The sequence below is a fragment of the Nanorana parkeri genome, unplaced genomic scaffold, assembly GCF_000935625.1.
Source record: "Nanorana parkeri isolate BGI_ZX_2015 unplaced genomic scaffold, ASM93562v1 scaffold1523, whole genome shotgun sequence".
In the NCBI taxonomy this organism is placed as follows: domain Eukaryota; kingdom Metazoa; phylum Chordata; class Amphibia; order Anura; family Dicroglossidae; genus Nanorana; species Nanorana parkeri.
The window spans coordinates 172,401-196,102 of NW_017307791.1; the positions used below are offsets into that span (position 1 = coordinate 172,401).

General features: G+C 38.9%; 1 protein-coding gene across 2 annotated transcripts in view; it reads right to left on the reverse strand.

The window, feature by feature from the left end:
- NTRK2 (neurotrophic receptor tyrosine kinase 2) overlaps positions 1–23,702 on the reverse strand; it is a 201,916-nt gene that overhangs the window by 85,783 nt on the left and 92,431 nt on the right. The window lies entirely within an intron of this gene.

The window sequence follows — 23,702 nt, forward strand, 5'->3', positions numbered from 1 at the left end:
ATATATATATATATATATTACAAATATTTAGTGATGCGCATCACTGTAACATTATAAGCTGGGTAACTGGCAACTAGTAAACTGAGTCACACTGACCTTAAATAGATTTTTTAACCCTACACTAACGACAAAGGATTGTTTTACCAGTTGACAAATGTAGAATTAATTATTAGTGTACATGACTTGATCCTAACATAGTGACCTTCACCTCTCCAGCTTTGTAAAAGTACATCTCCAGAGACTTGGTAAACCTTACAGTAGATGTAGTACACTGGAAGCAGGAGTGCTCCATCCCAGAAAAAGACTACGGTGCTATTGTATGAAAGATAGAGCAAAGCAACAAGAGGGCAGCAAAAAAAAAAAAACACACAAAGAATAATGTTGATAGCTTCTTTTTTTCTTATCCACTTCCCTTACTTTAATCTCTAGCGGACATTACTTTTTTATACTTTTCTGTTGTAATTTAAAGTTGATAATTGTATATAAGCATGTGTATAGCAAGAGTTTATTGATCATGTTTGAAAATACCCATATACACTGTAGGCCAGAAAATCTGTTGTCTGTTATTACTGTTTATTAGTTAGAAAACTCTCATTTATGTGCGTTTTTTAATTACTAGGGCCCGGACTTCTCTGAAGCCCTACCTAGCTGACATCCACCTGTTCAGCAAGAGTACTTCAGTGACCAGAAAGGGCAGTTTCAATGGATAGGATGCATGCAGGTTAACAGGGTCAGAGAAGTTGTGAAAAGTCATGGAATTCAAGTCCCTAATAACAAAGTAAAACAAATCAGAGGCACACAGGGAAACTCTGCCATCCACCTGAACATATTTATAGCCAAAACCTTTCCTTGGAGTTTTGGATACAGTTAGGAAGAGTCATAACCCATAAACTCTTAAACAGAAGAAAAAAAACTCAATCACCCCAATAATCACCCACAAAGTTCATACAAGAACCATAAATTATTTTAAAAGATCATAAAATCATTAAATGATGTGTCCCATATGAATTGTTAGAAAGCATTTTCCGTACACTCATCAATTCTTGTTGTTACTAAATTCATATATTTTTAAGCTTGTGCCAACTCTTCAAACTGTGTAAGTAGATATTCCAAAACACAGTCCATCATGATTATTATACCCCAATGGATCCTTGAAAGCTGAACACGATTAGTGGCATATGGGACATATAATCATGCATCCTCCATCACATACTGCAGACACGTGTACTCAATCAATTCCAGGATGTATGTCTCCCTCCTTTATATCCTGTTATTTGTGCCCATACTTCATACAAAGAAGGATTTTAATTGCAATATCATTGTCCATGTCTGAATATAAATTGGTTTATAGCACAATATATTGAAAATGTCCCATACCTTATTGCTTGTATGTTCATAAACCTGTAGTCAAGCTTCAGTACTCCCCTACTCAGCCAACCGGCTGGCAGGTATTCTGAGCCACATGGTATGCACGTGCATACAGTAGTTAAGGGTTCTGGTCCTGCAGGACATCACACTGGCCATGTATAAATATAAACGGGCTCTTACGCCATTATAATGGGAATGTCCCATACATTAGTGCCTGAATGTCCATGGACCTGTAATCAGACTTCAGGGTTCCCTTACTCAAACAGCCGTCTGGCAGGTGTTGTAAGCCACATAGCCTGCATGTACTTACTCCTGTACTCAAGTTCCTCACACATCCACGTGATGTGATGCCGTTGATAGTTCTAATAGTAGCTCAGCCATGCCACATATCGCAGTGCAGCCACAGGACAACCGGGAGCCATTGTACCATGTCAGGGTCCCCATAATTTGCCCTAACGTGTTTCCTCCTTGAACAGGACTTCTTCAGAGGGAACATGAAGAGTCAGAACCACTGTCAAGTTTTTATTGCTGTCTGGGTCCTGGGTGGGGAAGTTAATCCTCTATCTGTCCTGATGACCACAGTCAGCATGATAGAAAGTGAGGGGAATGCCAATGTTTTGAGGGTTTTAACCAGAAAAAGAGGTGTAGGGAACTCTTCAAATGGGGACATCTGTTCTGGTGACAACTGTCTAAGAGGAATTGCCCTCACTTTGAAGAGGTTTCCCCAGTGAAACAAGGGCAGTAAAAAATTAACTGACAAGAGTTTGCACTCTTTCCTTAGTTTTGGCTATACATATTGTACACTTTAAGCATATTTTGAAATAGAAGCATGTATTATCAAAGTTTTGAGAATCCATAAATACAAGATATCAAGACCAATGCAACTAAATCACAGCTTGTCTTACAGACATTAGAAGTAACATAGACAGAAACTACTGTTATCAGAGCTGGATTGCCCCCGAGGCATTTTTTGGTAAAGCTCCTAGTGCTACAAAGTTTCGCTTTGCCATTGGTCCAAGCAATCCACAGAGCTCACGCCTCTAACAAAGAGTAGAGGCTGCAACAGCTCTTGCCTCAATAGTTAGCTTACACAAGCAGTGTGGAAGCCCGCTGCTGTGTAACCTAACTATCTGTGAAAAACTGGATGACAGGTTACACAGCGGGGAGGCTTTCCCTGCTGTGTAAACTGTTACAAGCCGCTGAATGGAGAAAAATCTGTCAGCTTCAGACTTGAAGCTGGCAGCTTTTTCCTCCATAATACTAGGTAAGGCTCTGCCTCACCTGCCTCCCCTGACCGCATGTCCCTGTGCTATACCTGTGAACAGTTCACATCATATTATTATTTAATTAATCATAAAGACCATACTGCTTTCTGTAGTGAGGCACTTGAGTTTGGACAGAGGCTTAGGAGAATTTACCTGGAGAGACCTTCAGTGGAATTTTTTAATTGCATCTTTTTGTATGGTATAGCATAAAATCACCCTTATAATAGGAGTTATAACTAAAATATTCGGTTAAGATAAACCCATGAAAATGTGCAATATACCTCTGTTAAAGCCCAATTACACCCAAACCTTTTTTCAAAGTTTTCAAGTAAGGAAGGATCAGAGCCACTGGTAGATTTTTACTGCAGTTAATGTCACCAGTGAGAAATGTCTCCCATGTGGACATGGAGTGCAGCAAAACAATCCCAGCATGATAGTAATAAAAATAACCCGATGATGGTTCTATCCCTTTCCTGTGTGTCATTCTAGTCCCATTGAACAAATGTTTCTCTCATTTCTTGTCCTGAGGCTGCACAGGAAGTGAGGTGACATTTCCCCAGCAGTGTCACAGACAATAATAAAACTTGACAAAAGTATTTCCTTTTCCAAGTCTGTCTAAAACAAAAAAAAACTAAAAAAAATGGGCTGAAGTTGGCCTTTAAAGGTATTATTAGCTTTTACATTACCAGAGTCCCACAGATCACCACAAAAAGTCAAAACAAACACAAATAAATGGTTAAAGAAAAACATCAGAGCAAAGCCAAAACAAAAAAAATCTGACACCGGGGAAGACATGGAACTGACTTGAATTGACAGACACAGATAAATATCTTGGGCAGCTGTGTAAAAATAAGGGCGGCTCTGTAATTACCTGTCTTTTTGCTCTTTATCTAACCTTTCAAGAAGATTCTAATCTCTATATTTTGACAGACAAATAATGCAAATGGAAACACTCTGTCGTTAAAATCCTCTCACCTTTAAAACAATCCCTTTGATTTGAGTTAAATAAAACTTGCGCTAATACTAATCTTTGTTGCGTATAGAAAAACATCAGGAAGACCCAGCGGTGATTTCATTTAAAGCCTGCTATTCATTGCACATAAAAGGAAATAGTAATTATAGTATAGGATACTTACAAAAAATGCCATTGTAATGGGTGTACAGTAATGGGGCTAATCTATGAAACCTGGCACAGCGGAAAACTGAACCCCGGCAAACAGCCAAATACACTGATGAACTACATATACAAGGTTGTTTCACAAGCCAAGGATTTATATTTCTAACCATCCTTTCCCAAGATTTACACAGCTCTGGCAGCTAAGCAGCCTGGAGACGTGACTTTTCTCTACTGCAGTTTTGTAATATAATTAGGTCTTGTCCCTGCCCCTAGCCGGTGACTAGGCAGTGAAGAAAAAACAACAGAAGGATGACCGACTGTCTGTCACTCCCTTCCTGTCAGCATGCCCCGTTAGCACATTAGACTGCAGCTTGCCTGACTGGCTTCCAGACCTGGCCCTCCCTCTTCCAGGTCAAAATCAGGATTGCTGATTTTAAAAGTACACCTAATATTGTTTTTCATATGACTGGCGTTTAAATTCAAGAACAAAAATACAATATATTGCAACTTTCCAGCCCTTAAATTAGGTGATTGCATTGCATTACTTTTCTGTTTTTCAGACTTTTTTTTAACCTGGTTATAATGCCAGTAATACACTTCCTGTCCTAGTAACAATGCTCACTCACCATACTGTAATTGTGGGGAAGCAGCGTTGTTACCCTAGGAAAGAACTAGAGATGTGTAAATGTTTCAAAACACCCTGCTGATTAGTCTCTTCATTGGTCTATGTAACAAGTGAACTTCTCTTTAGGTATGCACATTTATCAGAAAAAAACATTTTTGGGGCAAAGTGTCTAAACATGCCATTTCTTTTTTTCTGACCTGATCACACACTACACAGGCTACCCCCACACTGCAAGGTTCTTGTGAGGCGGCTCTGAGGATCAGGTGAATATAACTTTGTTATTTTCCTTCCTAGACCAAAACAAACACTTAACCCTTGCTGTGTTGTGGTATCCCCACTTCAAGGGTTAATAAAAAAATTCCCCTGAGTTCTTCTTTAATGAAAACGTGTTTCTCCAAGGTCATTGCTGAATTGCCACTTTCTTTCCCACTTTCCTTTTCAGAGAGATGTTGCAAAGAGGACACAAGACATGTAATAAGCTGGTAGCAAGAAAAAAACACTGAAAAAAAATAATTTTGCTAAATATGCTCCAATTTTGTGTATCTAGTCCAGGAACCCTCATACCCATGGCCAGTGGCAGGGGTTAATGTTGAAACATGTATGGGATCCAGAGATCAGCACTACTGGACCCATTTTCACATTCTCACTCTATGCAGAATGTAGCAACAAACAACTGAGAGTGCTTAGAGTTCCCTGGTTGCCAGGCCAATGCTTCACTCCAGGAAGACACATTTTCGGGGAGCAATCCCTTTTTTAAAGCCTGGTTTCCTGGCTGGTTCTTTTTAAGCAGTCTGAATAGGCAGGTATTAACAGTGTTAACTGCCACCACTGGCCATGGCAGGAGGGTTCCTGGACTGGATTTGGAGGATAAGTTTGGGCTGAGAATGAGCCTTTTTTTGCATTACACAATTATGAGTACATTTTTGTCAGTTATTTTTTCCCAAAATGTAATTTTCACTCTATATCAATGCGCTCTTTACCCTTTGTACTTCACGTTTCCATTATTGGTGGTTGTTTCTGGCCTGTTTTTTTAGAGAGCTGCAAAATGTGTGTGGTGCCCTGATGGGATCTTACTATGGGACACATTTATATCATCCTGACTTTCCATTCTCTACCCAGGGCCGGATTAAGAGCATCATGGGCCTGGTGCTGTGGATTTTGGTGGGCCTTTTTATGGAAATGTCGACGGTCACAAGGGCCCTCTTCCTCCTGTCCGGGCTGTAATTTGTAATCTCTCTATAGCATAGAGTCAGTGGTGGAGCACTAGGGCCTGGCTGCAGCTGGAAGTTTGGTAGATCAGCCACTGACTCCAAGTTGTAGAGAGACTACAAATCTCAGCAATACATTGTATAGCTGTGCAGAATATCGCCAACTATAGAGGACTACATATCTCAGTAATACATTACACAGCAATGCAGAATACCATTAGCTATTGAGGGCTACAAATCCCAGCAATAAATTATACAGTAGTGCAGAATAATACTACCAACTATAGAGGACTGCAAATCCCAGTAATGCATTATACAGCAATGCAGAATATCGTCAACTATAGAGGACTCAAAGAAGGCTGTTCAAGCTCTTTGGTGGACAGTGCAGGCTCTTAGGGGACCAGTGCGGGCTCTTAGGGGACCAGTGCGGGCTCTCATGGGGCCAGTACAGGCTCCAGGTGGTCAGTGCAGGCTCCAGGTGGTCATGCAGAGTGACACTGATGGGAGTGGCTCTATTCAGGCGGTGACTGGTCACAATCAGGCACATTAGAGGGCTGCTCGCTGGGGCCTCTCGGGGCCCTAGTGAGGAGCAAGTGGCCCTCTAATATGCCTGAATAGAGGGACACCACTGCCTGATTGATCCGGATTGCCATCGGGCCTATTTGCAGGGTCGGGCCTGGACTGGCTGCTCCACCCACCACTATGTTAATCCTGCCCTGTCTCTACGTAAGGTCTGAATGTCTTTTTGCACAACTGATATTTTATTTTGGCCTGTCTTTTTACTTTTCTCCTAAAATTCCCGACATGTCAGCATTCAGACTGGGAGGGGGAGGGGGTAATACTATAAACACATTTTCTTTATTGAATGTACAGTGGTGTGAATCTAACAAATGGATATTTCTCACTGGAGGAGAAAGCACAAAGGTGATTTTATATCTGAACTGCTGTTATATCAGAACCTCATGTAATGTCTGTCAGAGGCCTAATATAATACCTGGTAGAACAGAGTTTTGTTTTGGCATTAAAGACATTTACCACATATATATTATATTTCATCTGTGTGTTTAGCTGTGTGTGTACACTGTTAAGCCAACATTTTCTTCTCTCCTCTACACCATAATAATGTAGACACAACTGGCCAAAACCTCACCACAGGAACTAGTATCTGGTCATGCAGCACCTCACATGTACCTTTTACATGCACTTGGATTCTTTTTTTAACACTTTTACATTATTGTTACTATAACAGAAATGACAACCGACTGAAGCCCACAGGCCTCCATAGAGGGGCAACAGCAAGTGAACTTGTCTCTACAGCAGCAGCTTCAGACCCTGTAAGCAAGGCAGATGGTGGCAGAAGAGACAACATCTACATCTCAACAGCTGTTCGAAGAAATTGTCCCTGGGGGATGATGTTGAAGCCTGCCTTGGCTTCTTTAGAGAGTGGCTAAATGGGAGAAGCTTTTTTTAACATAAGAGCCTACTTTGGCCTACCACCTCAGGAAGCCAATGAGTATCCTAAATTCAGAGAAGAAATCCTAGCCAGCCTGGGCGTTACCATGGCTGTTCTTCACATTGGAATAGGAACTTGTGAAGTCCTGAGATGTGTGATTTGTTCACCTTACACCTTACAGACAAGTGGTTGCAACTTAACCCTGCTCACATTGAGGATCGAGTGGATGGTGACCGTAACCTCAGAGCCATGCTGGTTAAAATACAGTGGTGCATAGATAAACTGGTGCCCTTTTGGAGCAACATACTGCTACAAAAGACTAAATCCTGGGTCTCCCCTCTGAGCCAGTAACCCCTGTAACAGGAAAATATCAGCTTTGGTAAACTGGTTCCTAAGGAGGGGAGTGAGACACCCATAGGTGCCAAATCTGAAAGGCCTCCTAGCCCCAAAGAAGTCTCTCTCTTGAAAGAGACACATAATTTTATGTGATGGTGGTGCCTCATATTACATAAGTCTATTAAATGTGACCTGGGGAGGCGTATGTCACTGTTTGCCAGTTCTCACAGCACACCTAGGAACTGAGACTGGAAGCCGGATATGTTCAACCACTATAGACTGATACCCCATAAAACTCAGGAAATCTCACCTTGGTCCATACTAGTCTGGTGGACCCTGCCAAGCATGGCTCATATGGAATGGGAGTACATTGTTTCTGAAGTAAATGATGGCACTTTTTTGGCTGCACTTGAGGGGAATCTTGACACCTCTACATCACCGGTACCTAATAACTTCTCACTAGAGGTCATGGTTGGGGAAACTTCACCTTTGAAGGAAATGACACATATGCCCATGTGTAACAGTGGGTGCCTGTTCCTGGGTACCACTGTGTCACAATGTAGTCAGTAAGCCGATAAAATTGTAGAGGCTGGAGTCCAAAAGTCTTAGCAGGGACGTTTACTGTACTCAGTGGCAAACTTCACACACATCACTGAGTCTTCTCAAGCCATCCGATAACAAAAAAAATGTATAAACAAAAAGCCTATTTCTGTCAGAGATCTACCTCAACATATAAAGCATTTTCACTCTCTCTGATTAAAGATGCCAAGCTAAGCTTTTAAACACCTGCTAAACAAACACAACATTTTCTACATTTTCTCAGATCTCTGTATACCTCTAGTGCAGCAGCCTGGGAGGTCTGTGTTGATCTGTGTTTCACAGTCTCTCTCTCTCCAGTGACCTGTTAGCTGCATCTCCTTTTAAAACCTACTGTCCACATGCTGTTTAGGTGAGTTAACCCATTTTGTAACTGACTGCCTGTTTCAATCTATTGCTAACATAGCAGCCAGCAATTACCTCACCCCATGGCCAGTACAATCTGTCACACCGTGCTTTAGGGAAGATCTTGAAACTGAACAGTGGCAGGATCCCAATTCAGCAAATGCATGGAAAAATATATAGGGGTCTATTCACGAAGCTGCCGAAGGATCTGGCCATAGCTTCGGCCAAATATAGTTGATCAGTGGGATACACCAAGAACCAGAGGTTAGTCTGGTATACCCCATTTTGCAGTATGCCATGGCTTTCTGTATCATAGTAAAAAGAACATGAGCAAGTTGTGTAGCAGCTGGTGGTTCCACAGTTTCACACGAGGATGGAGTTGGATCTGCCCATTCTAATATGATAGTCATTTAGAAGTATAAAAAACAATAGAACAGATTGAGCAGCATGTTTTTTTCTGTCCTGGTATTTACAAAGCAGTTGAGGAGTATTGTAAATCCTGCCCTGAGTGTCAAATGAATGCACCCCAACCACATTTTTGAGGTAATACCCTTGAATAAATGAATTCCCTTTTGAGAGAGTTGCTATGGATCTAGTTGGGCCACTGCTAAAGTTCATCAGCACATATTGTTAGTCTTCGACCTTGCCACCTGGTATCCAGAAGCTTTCCCTCTCAGGTACACATAGTGAAAGAGTTGTTCCATGTTAATTCCCATACCAGTATTAATTGGGAAATTCTGACAGACCAAAAGATAACCAAAAGAGCTGTGTCAGGGGTTAAAAAGTACTCACCTGTGCACCTCAGCATACCAAGGCTGGTAAAACGGTTCAATAGAACCCTGAAATGTTTCCTAAAAAAATGAATTGATAAGGATGGAAAAGAAACTTCCTGTTACCATACTTAATGCTTTTATTAAAGGAAAAGCCAAACTTATTTTGGGAAACCTGTGAATTACAGGAGCAACAGGCCACACCTCACACAAGTGTAATCACACACATTGCTCAGATGCAGGATAGGATAGCAACAGTTATGCCAATAGTTCATATGCAGCAGGTCAGAGTTTATAACAATTCTACTAAAATCATAACCCTTAAACCGAGAGAAAAAGCCTTCATTTCTGGCAAGTGGCAAAGAGAAAATCAGTGCTGTCAACTGGAACAAGTCCAGGATTTGGGTTCCAGCATTTAAGGTGTGTGTGTGTGTGGGGGGGGGGGGGGGGGAGCAATTAAAAATTGGCACCAGCCAGTATAAAGAAAAAGGGTTAGCACCTTTCTAGGGATTGTAGGATACTACTGCTGGAATGTGCCTATCTTTGCTGCTATAGCAGTTCCCCCTACTGATCTCACCAAAGTGACCATGTTTACCATGGTGAAATGGGAAATTAAAATGCACAGAGGGCTTTTCAGGAGCTTAATGCAGTATTGTGTAATGGATCAGAGTTAACTCCAGAAAATAGTTTCTTGTGCAAACCGATATCCCTGACATTGGCAGTCTTATCTCCAGAAAGCTCAGAGCAGAGGGGGGGGATATGTGAAGAACTGTCTGGCAGGATTGTGAACAGTCTACATGTGTCACCTTGCTGTTTTGTTTGTTCATGCTGTGGACTTTCTGTACAAAGCTGATATGATGCACAGAAACTGTGCTTCGTGTTTGTTTGCTGCCTTGCTAAATAAAAGTGCAGGACAAACCTGTCTAGACTGTTCCTGGGTGTTCCAGTCTTGTGCAAGGTTTACCACTGCCATTACCAGTTGAGCGCACCCCCATTATACATAAAGAAAACATTCTGCTTCTATTATCTTTGTTCAATTTTAAATTTATAGCGCGCTAACAGTAACGACTGTATCCCAAAAACGCAAACATGGCTTTAGTTTAAGCTATACAACAGTTATTTTTTGTCGTTTCTTTTATTTTTCTTTTACAATGTTAAAATACATTTTTATTACAAGACATAAAAATAAATAATTTATTTCAAAGCTTAGTCTTTGTTTCCCCCCAAAAAACAGTAAGTGTTAACTTTGGATACCATTGCTTTCTGAAATGTTAGTCTACTTTGGGGTTATTTTGTTACATGAAAGTTTTAGTAAACAATCAAGGCACATGTGAGGTTAGTTTTAAAGTTTTCTGTAGTTTATGTACATAATCTGTACATCAACAGTCCACTAGATACTACCTAAAATCAAGAGAGGCAAGTCAGAGACAGATTATGTTTCGTAACAATAAAGGACATAGATAAGATAATCCATTCCCAGGCTGTACTATGTCAGCGATCTACTCGACCCCTCTCTGCCTCTCGTTTATGTCACCTACCCATCCAAGGGGACCGAATGAAACAAAACAAAACCTAAAAGAAATACAAAACACAAAATTGAGAAGACATGATAAAAACAAAATCAACACAAATTAAAATATGAGAAAATAAATAGAACGAAGTAGAAAAAATAATACAGAAAGAAAATACAATTAAAAAGCAAGCCACATTCAGGAGAAAATGCTAAATGTTTAAAATAAAAAAAGACATATATATATATAGAGAGAGAGAGAGAGAGAAAATATACCAAACACAAATGATGAAATAAATATATAAAGAAATCAATAAATATGTATGGCAAATAGAAATATTGAAATATAAATTAAATAACAGGATATGGAACAATTGTGCGTTTTCCTCCTATGCAAATGAGGACAACAGAACTGTTAATAGGATGAAGCAAAGGATAACAAATCCATACATGTGACTGTCAGGATTTTGTATCATTCCAATCCAGACTGTAAAGAAAAGGTAATACACGGGACTCAATTTTTATCAAATGCGTTCAAAGTAATGAGATTATTTCAGATTACATAAATATGACTTGCCATCTGCCTAACCATTTGTTAATTATACTTTTTCCATGTTTCTAACATATGAAAAGGCACATATATGTAACACCAAAGCAAAAGTAGCACTAATGACATGTTCATCCCTAGAATGGTCAAATTTTGGGTCCTTTAGCTGTTGTTTAGCTATGTGTACCAGCATAATGACAAGATATGCAATGACATTTTCCTATCAGCATATAACTCTGTTCTTTGATGTACAGTAAAGCAAAGGAGTATTTACAACTATAGAGCATATGCGATGTTACGCATTACACTTATTTAAAGTGAACCTGTGTCTAGACTATAGCCATTAAAGTATTTATTAGGGTTATTCACTATTGAACCTAAGGATACAGCCATAGCTTCTTCTGATCCTTCGGCTCTGTTCAGCCGCCGGAGCCCTTCGGTTCAGTTTCAAATGACCTGGGGATGCTGATCTGTCATTAAACAATAAAAACTGGGCAGAGCTGGCCATGATGTCACGGCTGGCTCCGCCCAGTTGTTATTCATTGGCTGGTTCTAGCCGATTCCGGCCAATAGGAAATGGTTGGGCAGAGCTAGCTGTCACTGCTAGCTCCACCCAATTGTTTTGTTTTCTTTTATTTAAAATATTTTTGTTTTATTTAAAATTTTCCTATTTTGGATAATTTTTAACATAATTTCTTAGCCTTTTTTAAAATGTATTTTCAATTTTTTCACTTATTTGCTATTCTGCTCGGTACCACAGAAGTACGGAGCAGAATAGTCAAGCCGAATGCCTATGTGAATAGAGGCAAACGGCAGCGAGTGAGCTGACAGAGCTTCGGGTTGAGTTGAACTCCTTCTGCACTCCCGCTCAGCAGAGCATGTTTGGCTGACCGAAGGCAGCCGATGTACGGCTCATTTCAGCCGATGTACGTCTGAAATCAGCCGTACTGAACTGGAGTGAATAGCCGAACGTCATTCGGCTCTGTTCACTTCGGCTCGGTTATTCACTCGGCTGCCTTCGGCAGCTTTGTGAGTGACCCTGTATTTGTTCTTAACAAGCAGTAAAAGCTTTAAAACAAGCTGTCACAGACACTGTGGAGAAATTCATCCACAAAGTTCACTACAGAGATACACGTGTGTGAAATCACATAACTCCATTTTACTAAAACTGCTATATTTCGAGTGCAAACTCTAAACTTCTGATTTGGGGTAAAGGTGTGATGTGTTGTAAAGGTGTATGTACGGCATGTATAAGCCCTTTACACAAGTACTACCTGTGATTCTGCCGCTGCTTACATTTCAAACATAGGTCTTTGTAAGAAACTACTGGTCTTTAACAGTTGCATTCTAAAAGCTACCAGCTGTCAAACCCTTGTGTACCAGTGAACATAGGGAAGGATAGACTCCTTCCTTGGATTCACGGGTGGGTGCCGGGTCTCTCTTTTACCCTACTTTACACCATCTCTAGATCCATTACCATGCTCGCCACTCTGACCTTGGTGTCTCCCCAACCCATGTCCAGCAGTTTTCTGCTGCTTGTGACTGGTGGCATCACACTTTAAACTGATGGCAGCATTTGGAATGATACAGTATGCTGAATAAAATGAAATGCTCAACTAGTCAAATAAATTACAATGAATAAGCCTGATGTGTAACATTTTGTTCATGTCTGTGTGATTTTTTTCATGCTGTTACTGCAAGGGAAGACCTTACTGACATTGAAAAATGGCTCCAGCTGCCAAGATAGCTCAAGGGAAAGCCTTGCCAGCACAGGGTAACACTGGCCTGTGCTCCTATCAGGACTGTGGAATATATGTACTCAGTAAAAATACAATATATTACAGAAGACATTCTCTAGACGGAGAATGGAAAATACAGCTTTGTTACTATTTTAAATATTCAGATGATATATAAATGGACAAAGTAGATAACAATTCATTTGGAAACAAAAACATTTCTGCTTCTTAATTGTAGGCCTTGTTTATACTGATGTCAAAACTGACCAATGACTTGGTATAAATCATGCTGGGAAAACAATACACTGCTGCTAATGGAAAAGATGCAGAAACCACAGAATTTTACTCTATAAATGAATCATTTAAAGGACCGCTGTAGCGGAAGATATTGCATTCTGGTAATTGTATGGGGTTAATACCTGTAACGATAGGATTTAGTACATTAATTCCTTTTTTATTTTATTTCACAGGCCTATACAGTATATGTTTCTACATTTACATGCAGGCCATGCTGTCCAGCAGAAGTGAGAATTACTAGGGTGGGGACAAACCATATAACACTTCTGTGGGTGCATACAACGCTCATCTTTTATTCATGTGGTTTAAACTTTTTCTCCAGAAGAAATTTTTTTAGCTGTCTCTGTTTAAAAAGTGTTAGCTAGGGTAAGGTTTTAATTTATTTGTCACTTACTAAAAGTCCATTTAAAACTACAAATCCACCTGAGGCAGAATGCCGCTGTGTGATTTCACTGCACAAAAAACAGCAGTATTGCTTTGTAAAAGGAAGTGGGGAAAATGGATTCACAGGTAATAAAACTATTTTACAGGATATGCTCAGTAAAACATCTGCGGAGTTATTTTATTGACAGACTGCAGCATTTATGTAACTTATTATTGTGCCCATCATTACATGTTCATGATATAACACCTTTAGAAGCAGCAATGCGTATAAAATCATGCCTTCATTATACAGTCTTTTTTTAAATACTTTGCTTTTTAGGTATAAACAAATATTGTGAGCTGTTGCACCCATTATTCTGCCTGCTAATGAAAGGTTAAATCTGATTTATTGGTATTAATTATTGCACAATATTACTCTTTCTTATATTGTCCATCTATGTAAGCCAGTTGCTGTTTTAAAGTTTTTGCCAAGATAGTTTCTTACTGACCTCACTATCTTCCTAAGGCAATGAACTTATTTCTGGACATAGTTGTTGTTATAAAACGCAGCCTTGATCTTTTAGATTGGGTTTTAAACATTACTTGGAAAGGTAAAATGTAGTTAATATTCACAATAAGTTATATTTAGTAAATTTATGGCATGCGTGTCAGACATGGAGGCATGCTTCAATTTAATGAAATCAACTATCAGTGTTTTTTACATGTTAAAATAACTTTGCAATAAAGATGAAAGACTTACTAACTATGTTAACTTTTTTCAACAGAGTTGTTGATTTTTTTCCGGTTTTGAAAGTTGAACTAAAATCAATATACACATGAAACATAAACCTTCACACTCTCTTATAAATTGACCATCTTTATTTAGGTTACACTTTATGATGTGGTCTTGTTGAAAACTGTTTTTGTACCAATAGAACATTTCTCTTTGAAAACATTTCTCCTTACTAAAGGTGGCCATGAAAGGGCAGTTGAATGCAGCTAAAATTATCGAGCGGCTCAGAAATCCAAAGCTACTGACAGCTGGGCGGAGCCAGCCGTCATCTCATGGCTGGCTCCGGCCACTTGCAGAGACAGATTAGCATCCCTGATTACCAGGTTACTTCTAGTGATTGACAGCAGCAGAGGGTGGGTGCAATAGCTAGTTTGCTCTTGGCTATTGCAAAGTGAAATAGCCAATAGGAATCTAGCCATGCAGTCCTATGGTGGCTTTTCCTGTTTTTTTTTAATTCTGACGGCAGCAGAACCGCCCGGCCAATAGAAAACAGTTGGGAGGAGCTATATGAGATAGGGACCTTAGATTGTAAGCTTCTTGAGGGCAGGGACTGATGTGAATGTGCAGTATGTAAATAACTGTGTAAATTGTCTGTGTTATATAAATACCAGTAACAAGTAAAGTAATAATAATTATAGAGCATAGTATTAAAAGGACATTACAACAAAATGGAGTAACTTCAAACTCAAGCTGGCCATACAGTAGTAAATTTACAGACGAAAGATCTTTCTTTAGTACCTGATAATGCCATCAGACACTTTACAAATGTTAAACGAAATTTCATTTTATTTTGGCATTCCATTTTTGAAAAAATTGAGTTTCTGAACAAAAAAAAACACATTCACTGTTAAAATTACATTCATTTGAGGAAAAAAAAATCCACCCTGCTCCTTCGATTTGTTTTATCACTACGGTCGAAATCGATCATCCATTTGACCCCATCAACTAATAGAAAGTCAAAAGAAAGTTCTATCGTACGAAAGTTCTTTCACAAATCTAAGCAGTGTATGGCCACCTTTACTTTTTCTGCAGACTTGAGTATGAGTATGTTTATTTTTTGCAAAGTCTTTTAAACTTGTTTCATGTCACTACCTTAAGGCACTATTGCATCTGGTGTATGAATCTTAAGTGTATCATCCTGTACACATCTCAGGTGAGAAATGTTTAAGGGTGGATACAAAATTCTTTGAATCTTGAACAATGACTATAGCGTATAATAGTCAGCCAACAAAAACAAAACTGTCTTAACTTATCAAAGTCCAAAGAAATAGCATTCCAGACCTACTGCTTATGTAGCAAGTTTAGAACTGCCAAGCGTCTGTGATCAGTCAACGTGTGAGAACTTCTGATTGCAGTATGGTGTATTTATAAGTCATTCTTTTAGTGCAATTGAGAAAGGATATGAAAATGTAGTCCACGTAAATGTTTTTCTTAGTATAAGATAGAATAACACTATCCATATAAATGATACATTTCATCACCCACAGAAGAGATGAGTTATATTTCTAATAATCATACAGAGGATCACAAAATAAAAACTAGGATCTTGCATTCAAAGCTTTTTTACTTTATTCATTTGATGTAACAGATGACAAATGACAGTCTTCACAATTGAATCAACCATTAAACCTGCCTAACCTGTACATGTCAGGAACTAGTGGGATAAGTTAGCATCACCAAAGGTGTCTGTTATGGCCAATTATTATGTTATGACCTGCTCTCCTGAATTGTATGTCATCTTGTGCAAGGTTGTAAAGACACCATTGGTTTATTAAAGAAATAAATTTAGTAAGAGCCTGTACATTCTAACGCACCCATATCGTAAGCCCTTGTCAGGTTTCCAGAACAATCTAAGCCCTTCAGGGCCCAAACACTTGTCATATATTTGGAAAGTATACATGTGTTGTCATCTATTGCTAGAGACAATTAACCCATTCATTTTAAACTCCTCCTATACATCAGTATATACTTACTCATTCACTCAACTTCTGGCTGGGTGATTACATGCAAAGCCCTTTCTTCTGTTCTGTATGTAACATGTTTTTGAAACTGAACCTAAGCTACATCCTACAGCACAGTCTCAGCTACAACCCTAACCCTAGAGCTACAGTCAATCAAAGCTCCCGAAAGACAGACATGTTCACTGACAAACATGAAAGCCTTGTGCCAGAGTGCACCTTCCCCCTAAATAGCATATAAATAAAATATTAGTGAATATGGCTTTAAATTGTCGCTAATACATGCATTTAGTACTTTAACCTTAGGTTCTCCTTTAATAAGCCAATGCAAAGAGAAATGATGATATGCAAAGATCAGTAACCCGTAACAACCAAGCGGATTTCACCTTTCTTTACCCAAAACAATTACAATTATTAGGAACATTTAAATATAACTACTGCTATAGATTACTGCATGTTACACGTAAATGTTTGACATTCACATCTTAGGGTTAGGGCTGTGGGCAGGGAGAAGGTTCAGTGCATCATCATTAACCACTGAAGGACTTCGTATCTCTGTACCTACTACCAACCTCAAATTTAATATTCAATTTTTATCTTCCTGAATCACATTGCTACTCGTATACAGTTTTAACTGGACCATAAACAGACACACAGGTGTTGAGTTACTAAAGGCACATAGTCTATTCACTTTGCTAGGCTTTGCAATTTTCCCTTAGCTTAGTGAATGAAGTGAAGCTTTTTTTTTAATTTTTCTTGCATGTGATTGGGTATTCTTTGGGAAATACATTTTCACCAGATTCAGTAAGCTAAAGGAAAATTCCCCTTCAAAGTACAAATTCCCTTGCAAAGTGAACAGCCTTTAGTAAATCAATACCTTAAAGAGGCTATCTATCATAAACCTTTTTTTTTTTTTTTCTAGGCAATGTGCCTCTGCTAATAAGCATTATTTTATGGTCCCTGAGAAATATAGATTAGATTTTTTTCATAGTTGTTTTTGTATTTTTTGTAGATATTTTGTTGATATAGGCAAAATATTGTTTCACATTTATGGTACAGCTAAATGTATGTGAAGTACCACCAAAAAATGCATCATAAGATCTCTATCAATATTAGATGGTACTGTTCACATTGCTTTGTTTTCCTCATGCAGTTCCAGTGCCATTGACTATAAGGTACTGAGGTTTCAGTATTTTATATTTTGAGTGTAGTTTCACGTAAATGTAACTGTACCAAAAGAGCACAAACCTGAACAAGGCTTACAGTGACACTAAACTCAGGCATTCAATCTTAAAAAATGCCTTCAAGTTCCTTGACTATTAACAAAAATGTATCTTATTTGTGTATCACTCAGCTGTAGATCCTCAAAGTTTTGTTAATAGTTAAGTTATTTGAATGCATTTGTAAGATTTAACTCGAGTATGGTGTCACTTTAAGTATTTCATCTGGACAATGTCTGTGATTTTCTATGACGAATGTTAATAATTTGTGCTCACATGCTTCTTGAAGTTATGGTGGTGTCATTACTTACTTAATTATTAATATTTCCTGAGAAATGGATGTGAGATGAAAACATTATTATGACTTAGCTGGACCATTTGCTGATGATTGACTTCCTCTCTATGGATTTTAGCATTAGTGTGGCCAATGAAAACTGCGCATTTCATAGCATTTACTGCTTCTGGTTTACTTTCACTATTATCATTGGCTAAATATTTGGTAAATTTCCACCTGCTTAATTAATTTAACTAAACTGTGTTCAAAAGCTGTATTTTTGCCACGGTTAGTTATAAGCATTGTAGAAATGTGTCCCAAATTATAAAGTTGTTTAATGTACAATTATAATTGCAGCGATAGTGCATACAGTAGTTACATTTGACAAGGGCCTAATAAAGTTTATGTTTATTGGTTATAAACTCTAATCAGATTATAAAAGCCAAGCTTGTTATCATGCATAAACCCTCTAATGAGGTGTTCAAACTAAGCTTTGTCATTGCCAACATATCTGACATCACCTTAGGGAAGATACAAAACCACAAATGTGTGAGTGTGTCACGCACAACACACTTTAATTTTGTTTTTCTGTTTGTTTTCTTTTGCCTGCTGTCCAAGATCTTTGGAGCAGGAAACATCTTTAGGGGTTGATTTACTTAAAGAGTAGAGAATGTTTACTTTGCAGGGAAATTTTCACTTTGCTTAGTGAATGAGGTGAAACTCTGTTGACAACATCCAATCATGCATACTAAATTCCTGTTTTGTTTTTTTCCATTTTCCTTGCATGTGATTAGTTATTCTTTACAAGTGATTTTTTTTTTACCATATTCACTAAGCTAAGGGAAAATTCCCATGCAAAGTGAACATACTTTCCTCCTTTAGTAAATGAACCCCATTGTGTACACAAAATTACCCTGCACAACAGTTCAAAAAGTAAAACAAAAAGGTAAATTGGGTTTTTCTGCAGGTGGAGCAACTCAACACAGGAGTTATGACTGTAGTCCCTTATTCTGTGGGCATATGAGTCACATTATTGTTTGCAGATCTGATTTGGCATATGCCAACTCATTCATTCGGTGGTAATTTATTATGCAAGATTATTCATGACCTTTGTTGCTGGTTTTAATTCACATTGTGCAAAAGTAATCTGTTTTAGATATATTTGTCTGTTTAGCAAACAACGTTTGACTTTCTAAATGAATAAACAGATGGTTTTGTTAAGGGCTATTGAAGCCAGACAAGGATTCTAGGATGGAAATGTGATATAATTTATCACAAGGCTCTAACACACTCAAACAGTGGGGAAGCTAGACATTCTGTTACTCGGGGAAAGGCTCAAAGTTGCTCCCCCCGAGGGTGAAGTTCTCCATCCACACACCCAGTGGTGCCCCTCCTAAAGTGGCACTCGGGGCACATGCCCCCCCCCCCTCCCAGCTTCAATCCTACAACCCCTGTCAAGAAATTTCACAGGAAAAGTCCATAAGGTTAAAAGGTTGGATTTAGTTATTTTTCCCAGGGGTATAACAACAATACTGGGGTGCCTACAAAGGACACAGCCATGCAAACTCTTGTGATAAAAGCACTTGGCATAAAAAGACATTCCTTCCATTGTATTGATCATACGTATCCAAATTGTATATGCTAATTGTATATGTGGCTAATAATGATAACTAAACAAACATTAACTAAAGGGTGAAGAGTTTGGGGAAGGCAGGAGAAGTGAACAATCTAGGACAACGTAGCTGAACTAGAAAGTGGGCTGAATTGGCGAATTTTTCCGAATTAGCTATTTTGTCCAAGATTATCACTTCTCCTGCCATCTCCAAACTCTTCACCCTTTAGTGAATAATGCTGTATATGTTTAATATAGTTTTTAGGTGTTTCACTCTCCATTCTTGGATCCTAAGATGGCAAACTATAACCCTGTTATTTTTTTTTTTCAAATGGCCCTGCAATGGTATTGTTAGTTTATGGGGTGACAGTAGCAACAGGCCAACTAGCTGATTGGCTATTCCCTGACAAATTCATTTCATAAGCTTAAAGTGTATGTCAAGCCAAAAACATTTTATTTTTGTTTTTAAATACAATGGGAAGAGCATTAGAACTCCTGCCTGTTTTTTACAGCTGTCCAGAGATTTTGCCTTACTTTTTGGTAAAACATTGTCACCAGATTAAAGACAATTAAACATCTCTCTATCAGACTCCTGGATACCGTGTTTCCCCGAAAATAAGACAATGTCTTATATTTTTTTTGGCTCAAAAAAACACACTAGGTCTTATTTTCGGGGTAGGTCTAATTTTTTTTTTCATGTACAACAATCCAAAATTAATGCAAATCCAAATTAAATAATCCAAAATGGCAAAGTTAAGAATATGGTGATCAGGGCAATCTGGGGTGCCGTACCTTTCCAAGAGCAATTTGGTAACCAATCGCTGGCCAGAATGAGCGAAGCGCGCTTTCACTATCGATTCCTCACAGGCGGAGTGCATTTGGTATCACTCCGCCTGTGACAAGAGCCGGTGCTATAGAGGAGGCATCAGCTTATGTGGCTCTGCTCCCTCCGCTGCTGCCTCGCTTGCTCTAGCACTGGCTTCGTTTCACCACCGATTCTCTCCCGCTGCTCTTCAAGTTTCCCCTTATGCCACCACCGTGCCCTGGGAATGGTCACAACTAGGTTTTATTTTCGGGGTAGGTCTTATATTTTAGCAATTCCCAAAAATAGAACTAGGTCTCATTTTTGGGGTAGGTCTTATTTTCGGGGAAACAGGGTAGCAGTAAAATCTCAACACGGCTCAAACTATTCTCCACTCCATCTAAAACTAAGAAAAACATTTTGGCTGGATATTTACTTTAAGGTTTAGTTTACAGAAACACAGATGGGACAAAACATGAAACACATTTAATTGGGCATCTCATCTACAAGGACATCACTCAAACTATGCTTCATGTATGTAATGTGTTAAAAGAAAAATGACCATATTTCCTATACCTTCCTGCATCCAACATAAACCATGTAACAATGCTGGGACATTTAACCTCTATGACTGCTTAAATCAGACCTTCCCTTCAAAACAATATAATTCCCAGGTAAATGTACCACTGCACCCAGATCCTAAAATTTTAAAAATTAAATATTTATTATTTTACTTACAATTAATTAAAATCACTTCCTGGTCTTTTGTGGCACTGGTGACATAGCGAAGGCTTCACATATGCCTCCTGAGAAGGCTATGTCACCAGTGCCTTCCAGGGAGATTTTATCAGTATGCTGTGAGGTCTCACGGGATTTTGCATCTTCATGAGTCTTCATGAGGGGGCTGAAACTTTTCCGGGAAGTAAAGGGAGAGAGAATCCTTTGTCCTTAATAGAAATGGCTGCCAGGAGAGGAGCAGGGGATATTCAAAAGCATATTGAGTTAATGGAAACAAAAGTCTGCTGAAGAGCAATTTGGTAACCAATCGCTGGCCAGAATGAGCGAAGCGCGCTTTCACTATCGATTCCTCACAGGCGGAGTGCATTTGGTATCACTCCGCCTGTGACAAGAGCCGGTGCTATAGAGGAGGCATCAGCTTATGTGGCTCTGCTCCCTCCGCTGCTGCCTCGCTTGCTCTAGCACTGGCTTCGTTTCACCACCGATTCTCTCCCGCTGCTCTTCAAGTTTCCCCTTATGCCACCACCGTGCCCTGGGAATGGTCACAACTAGGTTTTATTTTCGGGGTAGGTCTTATATTTTAGCAATTCCCAAAAATAGAACTAGGTCTCATTTTTGGGGTAGGTCTTATTTTCGGGGAAACAGGGTAGCAGTAAAATCTCAACACGGCTCAAACTATTCTCCACTCCATCTAAAACTAAGAAAAACATTTTGGCTGGATATTTACTTTAAGGTTTAGTTTACAGAAACACAGATGGGACAAAACATGAAACACATTTAATTGGGCATCTCATCTACAAGGACATCACTCAAACTATGCTTCATGTATGTAATGTGTTAAAAGAAAAATGACCATATTTCCTATACCTTCCTGCATCCAACATAAACCATGTAACAATGCTGGGACATTTAACCTCTATGACTGCTTAAATCAGACCTTCCCTTCAAAACAATATAATTCCCAGGTAAATGTACCACTGCACCCAGATCCTAAAATTTTAAAAATTAAATATTTATTATTTTACTTACAATTAATTAAAATCACTTCCTGGTCTTTTGTGGCACTGGTGACATAGCGAAGGCTTCACATATGCCTCCTGAGAAGGCTATGTCACCAGTGCCTTCCAGGGAGATTTTATCAGTATGCTGTGAGGTCTCACGGGATTTTGCATCTTCATGAGTCTTCATGAGGGGGCTGAAACTTTTCCGGGAAGTAAAGGGAGAGAGAATCCTTTGTCCTTAATAGAAATGGCTGCCAGGAGAGGAGCAGGGGATATTCAAAAGCATATTGAGTTAATGGAAACAAAAGTCTGCTGCAAAAAGTAAGTATGCCTTTTAATATTGTAGTTTTACAACGGTTTTAAAGGTGCAATTACTTTATTTTTGAGGATTGGGTGAAGGTCTACAAAGGTGCATACCTTTCTAAGCACAAATCCTTCTGGCTCTTATAGATTGATTTACTAAAGTTAAATAGGCTGTTCATTTTGCAAGGGAATTTGCACTTTGCAGGATCATTTTTTCTTAGTATATGTGGTGAAATTTCATGAATACCCATGAATACCTCACATGCAAGGAAAAAAAAAAGTATTTTTGCTTACACATGATTGGATGATGGAAGTCAGCAAAGCTTCATCTCATTCACTAAACTAAGAAGAAACCTCTGCTGCAAAGTGCAATTTACCTTACTATTGACCTTTAGTAAATCAATCCCTAAAGCTTTAATACAATAGGGATGCGTGTAGGGGGTTTTCATCACAATCAAATTATAACTTTAAAATTCTGATTTTACTAGGAACTGGAATTTCACAGTTTTTTTTATAAGTAACACATTTCCTTACTCTCAGATGTTTTAATCCATAAGGTCAATTTATTATTATTACAGGTATTAACATAGCGCCAACAATTTACACAGCACTTTACATCAGTCCCTACCTTCAAGGAGCTTACAATCTAAGATCCATATCTCACATGCATACATAGAGGGCCAACTAACCTACCAGCATGTCTTTGGAGTGTGTGAAGAAACCGGAGTACCCGGAGAAAACCCACACAGGCACAGGGAGAACATGCAAACTCCTTGTAGATAGTGACCTAGCCAGGATACAAACCAGGGACCCACAGTGCTGCAAGGCAGAAGTGCTAACCATTACACCACTGTGTTTCTCGTTTAGCTCTCCTTTTTAAAACCATCCTCTATGAACACACAGTCAACTGCATTAATACTGGTGCAAAGGGACTCTTTCTGTTTAATGAATGCAGCGTCAGTCATTAGAAGCTGCCATCACTAAATGATCTAGAGGTTCATACTGTTACTAAGAAATGGTGAGAGGGAAAAAATATATATTTTCTTTGCTTTTTGTGCCCTGATAGTTTACTAAAGGCAAATACGCTGTTCACTTTGCAAGTGAACCTTTACTTTGCAACACAATTTTGGCTTAGCTTATCTCCTTGTTAACAATGTCACACTTCAGAGGTGCTGAAGGGTGTTCTTGTGGTAAGCTGAGATAGGGCAAAATAATGGGCTGTCTACTGCAGATAAATCTCACTGAAAGAAGTGCATGCACCTTTTTTGTAAAATTGCTGCAGATATCCCATCACACCTAACCAGTATATCCACTGTCGTCTCTTTGTGGGTGCTGAAATGGCAATGGCAGCACACTGTCATCTTCTTAATCAAAATGCCTTTATTGACATTTAACATCGAATGAAGGGTCCCTTCAGCAGGCAATGTGATGTTTATTGCACAGATAAGAACACATTTAAATACA